Source organism: Phoca vitulina, unplaced genomic scaffold (genome assembly GCF_004348235.1).
Source record: "Phoca vitulina isolate PV1807 unplaced genomic scaffold, GSC_HSeal_1.0 scaffold67, whole genome shotgun sequence".
In the NCBI taxonomy this organism is placed as follows: Eukaryota; Metazoa; Chordata; class Mammalia; order Carnivora; family Phocidae; genus Phoca; species Phoca vitulina.
Window position 1 is genome coordinate 11,384,175 of NW_022589770.1, and position 12,912 is coordinate 11,397,086.

Here is a 12,912-nt window from a genome sequence, read left to right on the forward strand (position 1 = left end):
AACACTTTCGAGTATTCGCCAGGTGCCAAGTGTGGGCTAAGAGCTTTATGTGAATGTCTCATGTCATCCTCACAGCAACTCTTAGAGGTAGATAATGTTGTCATCCATTTCATTGGATTTACAGGGAACTGAGATGGGGGCTGTTTTTGTGTCTTGCCAAAGACTATCCAGACAGTAACAGGCGATGCTGGGACTCCAACCTAAACAGACTGCAAAAGCTGAGTTCTTAACTACCCCAGCTGAAGCCATCTTCCTGTAAGTGAAAGTGAAGCCTCTCATACCAGTTTACAGTGCCCTTTGGAAAATTAAACCTGCTATCTAATTTGCTTATTGACTTCTCCATTGGCAGTGTTAGCTAGCCTAGTAAGACCATGCCCCTCAGTTACCATCCCCATTTCTAACTGCAATATTTTCCTTTAGCTTTAGTAACCATATCATTTTCTTATTTTATCAGCTCAGGCTTTATTCTACTAGTAAATAGAACTGAAATTAAATATTCATTAATATCCTGAAATAAATATCACTGAATGAGGATTGAATGGTACATTGAGCCATTCATTTCATTAGAGTGGAATGTTAGGAGCCATTAAATAGGCTTTCTTTAGCGTGCTTTTCAAAGCAATAGTCTCACATAGACTGGATTATTTTATTATATTTTACTTTTAAATGATTAGTCTTTATGTGTCCTTTCTTCCTCATCTGTCCCCACAGTTTCAGTTCAGATTGGGACCAAGCAGGCTTTTCTTCAGTAGTGGATGCAAAACTGTCAGCCATGTGGGGGTGAGCACTTGGTGTTCATGACACGTATGCATCCAATGACAGGACATCAGGATCAGGTTCTTCTACAAAAAGGATTTATGTTCCCCCCTCCCTTCTGTTGAAGTCAATTTGATTTCCACATATAATTTCAGGTTCGGTTCTTTTTTTTTTTTTAATTTCATTATGTTATGTTAATCACCATACATTACATCATTAGTTTTTCATGTAGCGTTCCATGATTCATTGCGTATAACACCCAGTGCTCCATTCAATACATGCCCTCTTTAATACCCAACTTCATATGTAAATAAATGAACCATATTATATTTTCTTCTTTATAAACCAATGATAAGCCCTTTTAAGTGCCACTGAAATTCAGCTTCCAGAAAGGTTGCCATCTCATTTTTCTGATTTATCAAAGCTACTCTGAGGTAATTTTATAAAGCCTACTAAAATTAAAGTAACCCCTTGAAGTAAGACATGCAATTTTTTTCTCTACCAACAACTATTTCTCCAACAACAAAGGGTATTTACCACTGTTCATAATTTTCTCCTATATATTTGTGTTTTCCTTCCAAATGCAATATAAAAGCTACACTTATGTATGTATACTAGCTTACATTTTCAAATATTTTTTGCTTATTGCATTTTTTCAAGAATTTTTTTTTAAGATTTTATTTATTTATTTGTCAGAGAGAGACACAGCGAGAGCAAGAACACAAGCAGGGGGACTGGGAGAGGGAGAAGCAGGCTTCCCGCTGAGCAGGGAGCCCGATGCGGGGCTCGATCCCATGACCCTGGGATCATGACCTGAGCTGAAGGCAGACGCTTGATGACTGAGCCACCCAGGCGACCCAACATTTTTTCAAGAATTTCAACCTGTCAATTTTTAAGAATTAATCAAAATACATTTAAAAAAAAAAAAACTAAGTCAAACTATTTTGAATGATCATATTATCACAATAGCCACTCCACATATATGTTTCGTTGTTATTGCTCTAAAAACTGCCTGGAGCTACTGAACACAGTAATAGTTTATATAGTCCACCAATTTATATTATGCTTCCCAAATCACTCTTCTATGTCTAAGGATCATTTTTATTAGTAAAAATGGCATATTACTTACCTAACATATTTTTGGTCCCTTACAAATGTCAGTTACTGTTTTTACCATGTCAGAAATAGTCTGCAAGGCTGGCTTCTCATTGAAATAATCAAATATTTTTAAAAATTTCAAACACATCTTCATTTAATCATGTGGATGCTAAACGAAGTGATCTCGAAGGTCCCTTTGAGCTCCAAAATAAATTAGCTGTGAGCATCTATTCGTGGTGACTCTAAGCCCTAATCAAAGGAAAATGTCTTATTACAGTAGTGCTCAATGTTCAGTGTGCATAAGAATCACCTGGGGTTCTTATTAAACATGCAGACTCCTGAGCCTCACCCCAGAGATTGGAATTCAAGAGGTCTAGGGCTTCAAATATTACATTCAAAACAATACCCTAGGTAATCCTACCATAGCTGGTCCATAAATCACACCTTGAGAAACACTGACTTACTACAACCAAATATATAGTTGAGCTTGACAGTAGAATTAAATAAAAGGAAAGTTAACAAATTTGCTTTTGGCCATGCACAGTGGTGGTCTAATATAGCTAGTACAGAATAAACAACCTCAAGCATAGAATTTAACAGGCCTGGTATTCTGGATCACGTTGCTCAACATTAGGAATTATGATTGGTGGAAACTGCTTATCAAAACCCCTCTTTAAGCCACAATTATGGTCTAACATAATTAAGCATTATTAGAGTTGGCATTTTTTTTAAAAGGAGAATCTGTTAAGTAGGTGTAGTCAACAAAGAAGTTAGGTGAAAGTGTCATCAAACCCCTCTCATCCTGATCTCCATGCTGATCCCAAAGCAGGATATTCTCGGTCAGGGTGTTCTTCCCTGAGTTGCATTGGTTGGTGATGCATAACTATGTTCACTACCTTTCCTTAGATGTAATTTGATTGCTCTTGGATGCTATGGTCAGGTATCTTTTCCCTGAGAGAAATCACAGGTACCAGAACATTCTATGAACTTGAACAAAAAAAAAGAGTACATGGCCAAAGTCCCAGTCTTCCATTAGAATTCAGTTCTATTATATTCCACTCACTCCTTGCTTCTACATCAGACCAAAGCAGGTTACTCCCCATAGCCTCACTTAGACATGAAGACTTTTCTCTCTTTACCTTATTTCCTCCTAAGATCCTCTCTAAGATGTCAGATTCCTATTATTATTGGCCCAGCAGCTTTTTTTAAATTTGGGGTGTGGGGGTAGAGCTTAATTGTATTTTATTACACTTATGTTTAGCTTAGAAATTAAAGCATTTTGATGATCAGGTATTGTTGACTAATTCAGAGGTATCCTTGATTGTTATGTATTCTAAATTAAAAGCATACTTAATATCAAAACCTCAAGAAATTCAGTATACTGTTCATTTTTTCCAAGAAAAATTATCATAAGCAATAATCACAGGAAATTCTCTGCACACAGCTTGTCAACTATTATCCTATACTCATTTTTCCAGAGACTGTGGTTCCAAAGAGAACATTAAGAAACACCTATTCATATTAACAGGACACTTAAGAGTATCTGATTTACTTAAATTTTGTGTTCACTGAATTAGAAAGTGATTCTCAGTGGCCAACATAGATATGTTGCATAGCAACACATACTGAGATTCTTAAGAAGAAATAGAACATGAATAGAATAGAATATCTTTAAACAACATTAGTAATATGTTCTGGAATTTAATCTCTCAGGCGTATGATTTTTAATGATATTAAATGATTCAGATCATAAGAATATTCTTCCACTTAAAAATATTTGTTTAAAAGTTGCCTGAAAACTTTCAGAATATCTTTATAGTGATCAATTTCCCAAGTGGTGCAGTTATAATTGGAATATGATATGAATACTTTGAAGATAGGATGAAAATATTTTCTTGTGCTTTTAATGACAATATTGCTTTTGTGATATACCAAATTGCCATTAAAGGATATTTTAAATCACTTCAATAAATCTTAAAGTGATTTTCAGATATCACTTAATGTTTCCAGTTGACATAACAAATGAACCATTTCAGATTTCACTGAAAGCTCTTTAGAACATGTCAGCAGACTATTTTGGAACAGTTTCAAAAAGTGACAAACTGCAGTAAATCATCTCAAGGAGGCTCAACATCACTGCAGCCATGACAAGGTAGAAGGCAGGCCTTTGTAAATCACCAAAGATTGCATATCAACCTAATATTGTCACACAGCAGAAATAGCAAATAAAGAGCTGTCAGGGTGGGATGTTCCTTTTCCTAATATTTCACTTTATTTAACTTTTTTTTTATTATATTGTGTTATGTTAATCACCATACATTACATCATTATTTTTGATGTAGTGTTCCATGATTCATTGTTTGCGTAGAACACCCAGTCCTCCATTCAATACATGCCCTCTTTAAAAACCATCACCAGGCTAACCAATCCCCCCACTCCCCTTCCCTCTAGAACCCTCAGTTTGTTTCTCAGAGTCCATAGTCTCTCATGCTTCCTCTCCCCCTCCAATTCCCCCCCCTTTTTTCTCTTCCTACCATCTTCTTCTTCTTTTTTTTTTTTTTTTTTTTACATATAATATATTGCTTGTTTCAGAGGTACAGGTCTGTGATTCAACAGTCTTACACAATTCACAGCACTCACCATAGCACATACCCTCCCCAAAGCCTATCACCCAGCCACCCCATCCCTCCCACCCCCCACCACTCTAGCAACCCCCAGTTTGTTTCCTGAGATTAAGAATTCCTCATATCAGTGAGATCATATGATACATGTCTTTTTCTGATTGACTTATTTTGCTCAGCATTATAACCTCCAGTTCTATCCACATCGCTGCAAATGGCAAGATTTCATTCCTTTTGATGGCTGCATAGTATTCCATTGCATATATATACCACTTCTTTGTTATCCATTCATTTGTCGATGGACATCTTGGCTCTTTCCATAGTTTGGCTATTGTGGACATTGCTGCTATAAAAGTCGGGCTGCATGTACCCCTTCAGATCACTACATTTGTATCTTTGGGGTAAATACCTGGTAGTGCAATTGCTGGGTTGTAGGGTAGTTCTATTTCAACTTTTTGAGGAACCTCCATACTGTTTTCCAGAGTGGCTGCACCAGCTTGCATTCCCACCAACAGTGTAGGAGGGTTCCCCTTTCTCCGCCTCCTCGCCAACATCTGTTGTTTCCTGCCCTGTTAATTTTAGCCATTCTGACTGGTGTGAGGTGGTATCTCATTGAGGTTTTGATTTGGATATCCGTGATGCTGGGCGATGTTGAGCACTTTTTCATGTGTCTGTTGGCCAGTTGGATGTCTTCTTTGGAAAAATGTCTGTTCATGCCTTCTGCCCATTTCTTGATTGGATTATTTGTTCTTTGGGTGTTGAGTTTGATAAGTTCTTTATAGATTCTGGATACTAGCCCTTTATCTGATATGTTATTTGCAAATATCTCCTCCATTCTGTCAGTTGTCTTTTGGTTTTGTTAACTGTTTCTTTTGCTGTGCAGAAGCTCTTATCTTGATGAAGCCCCAATAGTTCATTTTTGCCCTTGCTTCCCTTGCCTTTGGCGATGTTTCTAGGAAGAATTTGCTGCAGCTGAAGTCGAAAAGGTTGCTGCCTGTGTTCTCCTTTAGGATTTTGATGGACTCCTGTCTCACATTTAGGTCTTTCAACCATTTGGAGTCTATTTTTGTGTGTGGTGTAAGGAAATGGTCCAGTTTCATTCTTCTGCGTGTGGCTGTCCAATTTTCCCAACACCATTTGTTGAAGAGACTGTCTTTCTTCCCTTGGATATTCTTTCCTGCTTTGTTGAAGATTAGTTGGCCATAGAGTTGAGGGTCCATTTCTGGGCTCTCTATTCTGTTCCATTGATCTATGTGTCTGTTTTTGTGCCAGTACCATACTGTCTTGATGATTACACTTTTGTAATAGAGCTTGAAGTCCAGAATTGTGATGCTGCCAGCTTTGCTTTTCTTTTTCAACATTCTTCTGGCTATTCAGTGTCTTTTCTGGTTCCATACAAATTTTAGGATTATTTGTTCCATTTCTTTGAAAAAAGTGGATGGTATTTTGATAGGGATTGCATTAAATGTATAGATTGCTCTAGGTAGCATTGACATCTTCACAATATTTGTTCTTCCAGTCCATGAGCATGGGATGTTTTTCCATTTCTTTGTGTCTTCCTCAATTTCTTTCATGAGTGTTTTATAGTTTTCTGAGTACAGATTCTTTGCATCTTTGGTTAGATTTATTCCCAGGTCTCTTATGGTTTTGGGTGCAATTGTAAATGGGATCGACTCCTTAATTTCTCTTTCTTCTGTCTTGTTGTTGGTGTATAGGAATGCCACTGATTTCTGTGCATTGATTTTATATCCTGCCACTTGACTGAATTCCTGTATGAGTTCTAGCAGTTTTGGGGTGGAGTCTTTAGGGTTTTCCACATAAAGTATCATATCATCTGCAAAGAGTGAGAGTTGGACTTCTCTGCCAAGTCGGATACCTTTGATTTCTTTTTGTTGTCTGATTGCTGTGGCTAGGACTTCTAGTCTATGTTGAATAGCAGTGGTTATAGTGGACATCCCTGCCGTGTTCCTGACCTTAGGGGGAAGGCTCTCAGTTTTTCCCCATTGAGAATGATATCCTTGTGGGTTTGTCATAGATGGCTTTTATGATATTGAGGTATGTATCTTTTATCCCTATACTCTGAAGAGTTTTGATCAAGAAAGGATGCAGTACTTTGTCAAGTGCTTTTTCTGCATCTATTGACAGGATCATATGGTTCTTGTTCTTTATTTTATTAATGTATTGTATCACATTGATTGATTTGTGGATGTTGAACCAACCTTGCAGCCCAGGGATAAATCCCACTTAGTTGTGGTGAATAATCCTTTTAATGTACTGTTGGATCCTATTGGCTAGTATTTTAGTTAGAATTTTTGCATCCATGTTCATCAGGGTATTGGTCTGTAATTCTCCTCTTTGATGGGGTCTCTGTCTGATTTTGGGATCAAGGTAATGGTGGTCTCATTAAATGAGTTTGGAAGTTTTCCTTCCATTTCTATTTTTTGGAATATTTTCAGAAGAATAGGTATTAATTCTTCTTGAAATGAAAGGTAGAATTCCCCTGGGAAGCCATCTGGCTCTGGGCTGCATATTTTTCTCATTTAGTGCTCTGAATATATCATGCCAGTCCTTTCTGGCCTGCCAGGTCTCTGTGGATAAGTCTGTTGGCAGTCGAAGATTTCTACCATTGTAGGTTACAGATCTCTTCTCCCGAGCTGCTTTCAGGATTTTCTCTTTGTCTCTGAGACTCGTAAGTTTTACTATTAGATGTCGGGGTGTTGACCTATTTTTATTGATATTGAGGGGGGGTTCTCTGTGCCTCCTGGATTTTGATGTCTATTTCCTTCCCCAAATTAGGGAAGTTCTCTGCTATAATTTGCTCCAATATACCTTCTGCCCCTCTCTCTCTTTCTTCTTCTTCTGGGATCCCAATTATTCTAATATTGTTTTGTCTTCTGGTATCACTTATCTCTCGAATTCTGCCCTTGTGATCCGGTAGTTGTTTATCTCTCTTTTTCTCAGCTTCTTTATTTTCCATCATTTGGTCTTCTATCTCACTGATTCTTTCTTCTGCCTCATTTATCCTAGCAGTGAGAGCCTCCATTTTTTATTGTACCTCATTAATAGCCTTTTTGATTTTGACTTGGTTAGATTTTAGCTCTTTTATTTCTCCAGAAAGCATTTTTCTAATATCTTCCATGCTTTATTCAAGCCCAGCTAATACCTTTATAATCATTATTCTGAACTCTAGTTCTGACATCTTACTCACGTCCATATTGATTAGGTCCCTGGCAGTCGGTACTGCCTCTTGTTCTTTTTTTTTTTTTGAGGTGATTTTTTCCATCTTGTCATTTTGTCCAGAGGAGAATAGATGAATGAGAGAACAAAATGCTAACAGGGTAACAACGACCCCAAAAAAATATACACTAAACAAATCAGAAGAGACCTGAAACCAGGGGGAAAGAAAGGGAAAGAAATTAAAAAAAAAAAAGAAAGAAAAAGGTATAAAAAAAGGAATATGATCAAATATGATCAGGCTGGTGCATGGATCAGTGCCACACACTAGATTTTGGGTGTATTTTGGGCTTATAGAAGAAAGTGCCTCTGAAAATTTTAAAGAAAGAACAACTTATATATGTACAAAAATAAGGGTAAATACAATGAAGGGATGGAATATGATTGTAAAGATGAAAATTATAAAAGATTTTATAAAAGAAATTGATAAGATAAGTTGGTTGAAAAAAAAAAGAACAGCAATTAAAAATGAAGGGGGAGAGAATGTGATCAGGCAGGAGACTAGAACAAAGCCATACACTAGAGATTTAGGGTATATTTTGGTCTGTTAGAAGAAACTGTATCCCAAAATGTTAAAGAGATAACAACTTTATATATATAGATATATAGATATATAGATATATAGATATATGTTAACTACTATGAAGGGATAGAATATGACTCTAAAAATGTAAAATAAAAAAGATTTTTAAAAAAGGGATTGATAAGATGTTGGTTGAAAAAGGGAAAAAGAAAAATTCAAAAAAGAAAAAGAAAGAAAGAAGAAAAGAAAAAAAATAACTTTGAAAGACGAAAGAATCTGGGGGAATAAAGCCATGAGTTCTATTTGCTGTATTCCCCTAGTGCTGGGGTTCCACCATTCTCATTGAACGGTAAACTTGGTCTTGGCTGGCCGTTCTTGTTGATCTTCTGGGGGAGGGGCCTGTTGCTGTGGTTCTCAAATGTCTTTGCCGGAGGCGGAATTGTCCCACCCTTGCTGGGTCTGGGCTAAGTAATCTGCTCGGGTTTGCTCTCGGGAGCTTTTGTTCCGGGCAAACTTTCCATACAGCTTTGTAGGACGAGAGTGAAAATGGTGGCCTCCCAATCTCTGCCCAGGAGGAGCCGAGAACTCGGGGCCCTACTCCTCAGTGTGGCCCCAGAGAAATGGAGTCAGTCACTCTCGTCTCCCTGGTCTCCAGCCGCACTCATGCTCACCCAGCCTGTGACCGAGCATTTCTATCTCTGGCAACCAATGCCGTTTGGAGTCTCCAAACCCAGCAGATCCCTGCAGTGCACTCCCCTGCCACTCCTCCCAGGGGAGGAAGGGGAGTCTCCCTGGATCTGCCACTTGTTGGGTGCCTGCTGGAAGTGCAATGGCCCGACTATGCCAAGGATCATGGTTTATGGCAACCCTGAGCTGAGAGCCCACTCATCAGCTCCGTCTCTGCAGCCGGCTTCCCTGCTCTGATACCTGGGAGCTCTGCCGCACTCAGGCACCCCGGTCTTTCTGTGACCCCGAGTGTCCTGAGACCATACTGTCCCAGTGAGGGTTCCACCCCCCGCTTAGCCACTGAAGCGACGTCCCTCAGCAGAGCAGACTTTTAGAAGTTCTGATTTTGTGCTTTGCTGCTCTATCACTTGCCAGTAGCGACTGACGGAGGCTCCCTCCCTCGCCATCTATCTTCCCGAATATTGCCTCAGATTCACTTCTCTGCACGTCCTACCTTCCAGAAAGTGATTGCTTTTCTGTTCAGAGATTTGCTGCTATTCTTTCTTCAATCTCCTGCTGAGTTTGTAGATGTTCAGAATGGTTTGATCCCTATCTAGCTGAATTCCTGGGACCAGACCTATTTAACATTTTTTAATGTTGACACATTATATGGATCTGTAATAAAGGAAGGAAAACATTCTCTACATTCATTTATCAGACATTTAGTGGGGTTGCCAAGGTATCACTGTCATAATGAAAGAGCTGACCTTAGGAAAAGGGTACCATCTAACTCCATACACACAGCATCTGATCCTAAAGAAACAACAACAAAAAAATCTTAGCTTTCTCAGTGAATATCACATGAGGAAACCTCACAAAACCTGTACTAAGATAGTACATGGAATAAATTATTTTTTGTTTCATGTCAGATCACTTGGTACAACTAGCCAAATATATTTTATAAATAAATGTGTTTCTGTTAAAACCCTAATGATTTTTCACAGACAGAGTGACAGTATCATACCTACCCTCCTCTGAAGATGAGTCAGTTGTTCATCAAAATTCACAGCCAAATTATTAAGCAAATTATTTTTCCATCACATGCAAGGTTTGTGAATGTCTGGTATACTAAACTTTTAATGCTAAAGATATTTGAAGAGATCCATGTTGTGATGATCTTCTATGATTGTTAATTATGCCATTATAAAACATTCACTCTTAAAAATTACTGTGATTAACATCCACATTTCCATGAATGATTGCATCAGTGATTTTCATTTAAAAGGACTCTCTTTCAATGCCTGATCTTTACTTGGAAAAATATAATAGAAGATGATAACTAGTTCAATGTTAATTCAGTATAATGTGGTTAACATGATTGAATAATTGTAGTAAATGGAAGCAGTACAGGAATGCAGAGGTAACATTTTAATGAGGCAAAATTGCTGAATTCCAGCCATGGACTAGCTTTGTGACCTTGGGCAAATCATTTTCTTTTTCTGTGTATCAAATCCTTCTATTGTGAAATGGGGCAGGTTTTTTTTTTTTAATATAAAGTTGACATAAACATCAAATGAATGGTAGATCTGGCAGCATCTCAGATGCAAATGACATGATCCATTTAGGATTTGATAAGGACATAATAAAGAGACTATTTGCAAAGGCAAGAAGAGTAGGGACCAGGGATCATGAATTTTTACCATCTGGAGGCATGAGGGGAGGGAATGAGTACTAACACCCAAAGACAGAAGGAGCTGTGGGGAAAGAGTGAATTGTTAGAAGCTCTGACCTTCCTTGGAGGGATACAGCTAGTCCCTGGTGAACACTCCTGTCCTCTGCTCATGCCAGTACTCCCAGGGATTGAATTTTACAGGCAGCCAGAGGCCAAGAGACCCAGCAATATGGCCCCCGTAGGTCAATCTCCCAGGACAAGAGCAGGATGCAGCAGGGAAAAAGTGAAGTTAGGGGTGCAAATGGAAGATATCTAGGGCAAATGAGGTATGCAAAAATACCCGAAAATATTAACCACCAGAAAATATTAACCACTAGCTAGAATTCAATGATAGAAGCCAGAAATTCTGAATTATCTCTTTTCCTCTCCTACTGTGTAACTTTAGATAAATATTGTAGTTCATTTTTTTGTATCAAGTGATCTATAGAAGCTATGAGCATCTTTCATGAGGCTTATAACACACAATTAACATTATTAGAAAACGTTAAAGCACAATGGTCACTTCTGAGACTACCAGGTGCAAAAAAGTCCCTGCTAAATTAGGCAAAATTTCTGAGCACTGATTTTATAGCCAAAGAAGTAGATACATTTTGAAGTTGCTGATGGTAACCACTTACCATCATAACTTTAAAAGATTACCCAGTTTAAGGAGTTATGAAGAAAGCATACTGTTTGAGAATGAAATTTTCAAATCCATCATAACACTTCCACTAGAAAAACTATAATTCACTGCCCATTGACCATCCTATCCAGTCCCTTATGCCAGACATTCTACTGGTACTGATGCTGAGTCCTTAAGGACAGAAGGGGCAGAGTTCTCTGGAGGTGGCACCAGAACACCTGCTATACTGCTGTTTTAGGGCTTCTTGAGCTTTGTCTCCATGGAGCTTAAACTGTAATGCGCCTGCATTCAAATAGTACCTGTCCAAAGCCCACGCTTCTTTTGCAGAACTGCAGGAGGTCCCTTATAAGCACAAGAATAAGGCTGGAGCATTGAATCACTCAGTTTCATCAGCACCCCATTTTAATTTCCTAATGGAACTCCCACTGAGATGATCACTATAAGGATGAATGTGTATGTGTAGCGGTTAAACCACATGCTTTGCAGGCATTACCAGGAGAAAGTATTACTGCTCCCTGGGAGAAAGAAGACATGAGAAGAGCAGCTATTTATTTAAAAACTCTCATGATGCCCATACCCACCTTCAACCATGAAGCAGGTATTCCAGCCTAAATAATAACACTTTCCTAGAAACTTAGTCTTCATTCTTGATTGTGTGCATTGTTCCACATTGGTCAAAGGAGGAGATTTTTTTCCCAAAAGTATGTAAAGACCAAACATAGTTGACTAAAGAAAATGGTACACTGTATTGAATTTTGTCCTATATATAGAACTGTGTTTAATATAGTTCAAAAATAATAAGCTAACTTTTTGGCTCATATTCCCAGTGCTTGTGAGGTTATCTATAAAAGAGAAACCATCATTCTAAAGTAAGTCAGAATAGGATAATTGTTGTCACAAAGAACCAAATATTGTGCTGGATTAACACAACAAACATTTTTTACTTACTCATGTTATAGTCCAGGGCGAGTTTCAAAGGTGCTTTGTTTCATGAAGTCATTCAGGGACCTAGGTTCTGCCATGCCTCGGGTTCTCATAGATTTCCCCTAAAAAGAAAAGGAGAGAGGGGCACCTGGGTGACTCAACTGGCTAGGCATCTGACTCTTGATTTTGGCTTGGGTCATAATCTCAGGGTTGTGAGATCAAGCCCTGCACGGGGTTCTGCACTGGGCATGGAGCCTGCATAAGGTCCTCTCTCTTGGGACACCTGGGTGGCTCAGGGGATTAAGCATCTGCTTTCTGCTCAGGTCATGATCCCAGGGTCCAGAGAGCCTGCTTCTCTCTCTCCCTCTGCCTGCCACCCCCCCTGCTTGTTCTCTCTTTCTCTCTGTCAAATAAATAAATAAAACCTTTAAAAAAAAAAAAAAAGATTCTCTCTCTCCCTTTCCCTCTGCCCCTCCTCCACCCCTCTTTCTCTCTCTCATAAAAAATAATTTTAAAAGAAGGAGAAAAAGAGATAAATAATATGAATGAAGGAAGGAAGGAATGAAGCCTTGAGGAAATGTAAGCACCATGCTTACATTTCATTGACATTCAGTCATATGGCCCCATCTAACTGCAGACACTGAGAAATGAAGTCCAGCTGTACGCCCAGAAGGAAATGGAAGCCGGGGCTCTTGAAGGTGCAGTGTTATCTCTGTCACAGTGGCTTTCAGAGCTT

The 12,912-nt window shown here is 38.6% G+C and overlaps 1 protein-coding gene across 49 annotated transcripts in view; it reads left to right on the plus strand.

Annotated features, from left to right (window-relative positions):
- Positions 1 to 12,912, plus strand: part of PTPRD (protein tyrosine phosphatase receptor type D) — a 2,332,398-nt gene that overhangs the window by 1,526,757 nt on the left and 792,729 nt on the right. The window contains exon 10 of one of the 49 annotated variants that reach the window (XM_032392357.1): positions 125 to 255. The exons of the other annotated variants lie outside the window; for them this stretch is intronic. The gene's annotated coding sequence lies outside the window, so the exon portion shown is untranslated. The remainder of the gene's footprint in view (positions 1 to 124; positions 256 to 12,912) is intronic. 49 annotated transcript variants of the gene reach the window in all.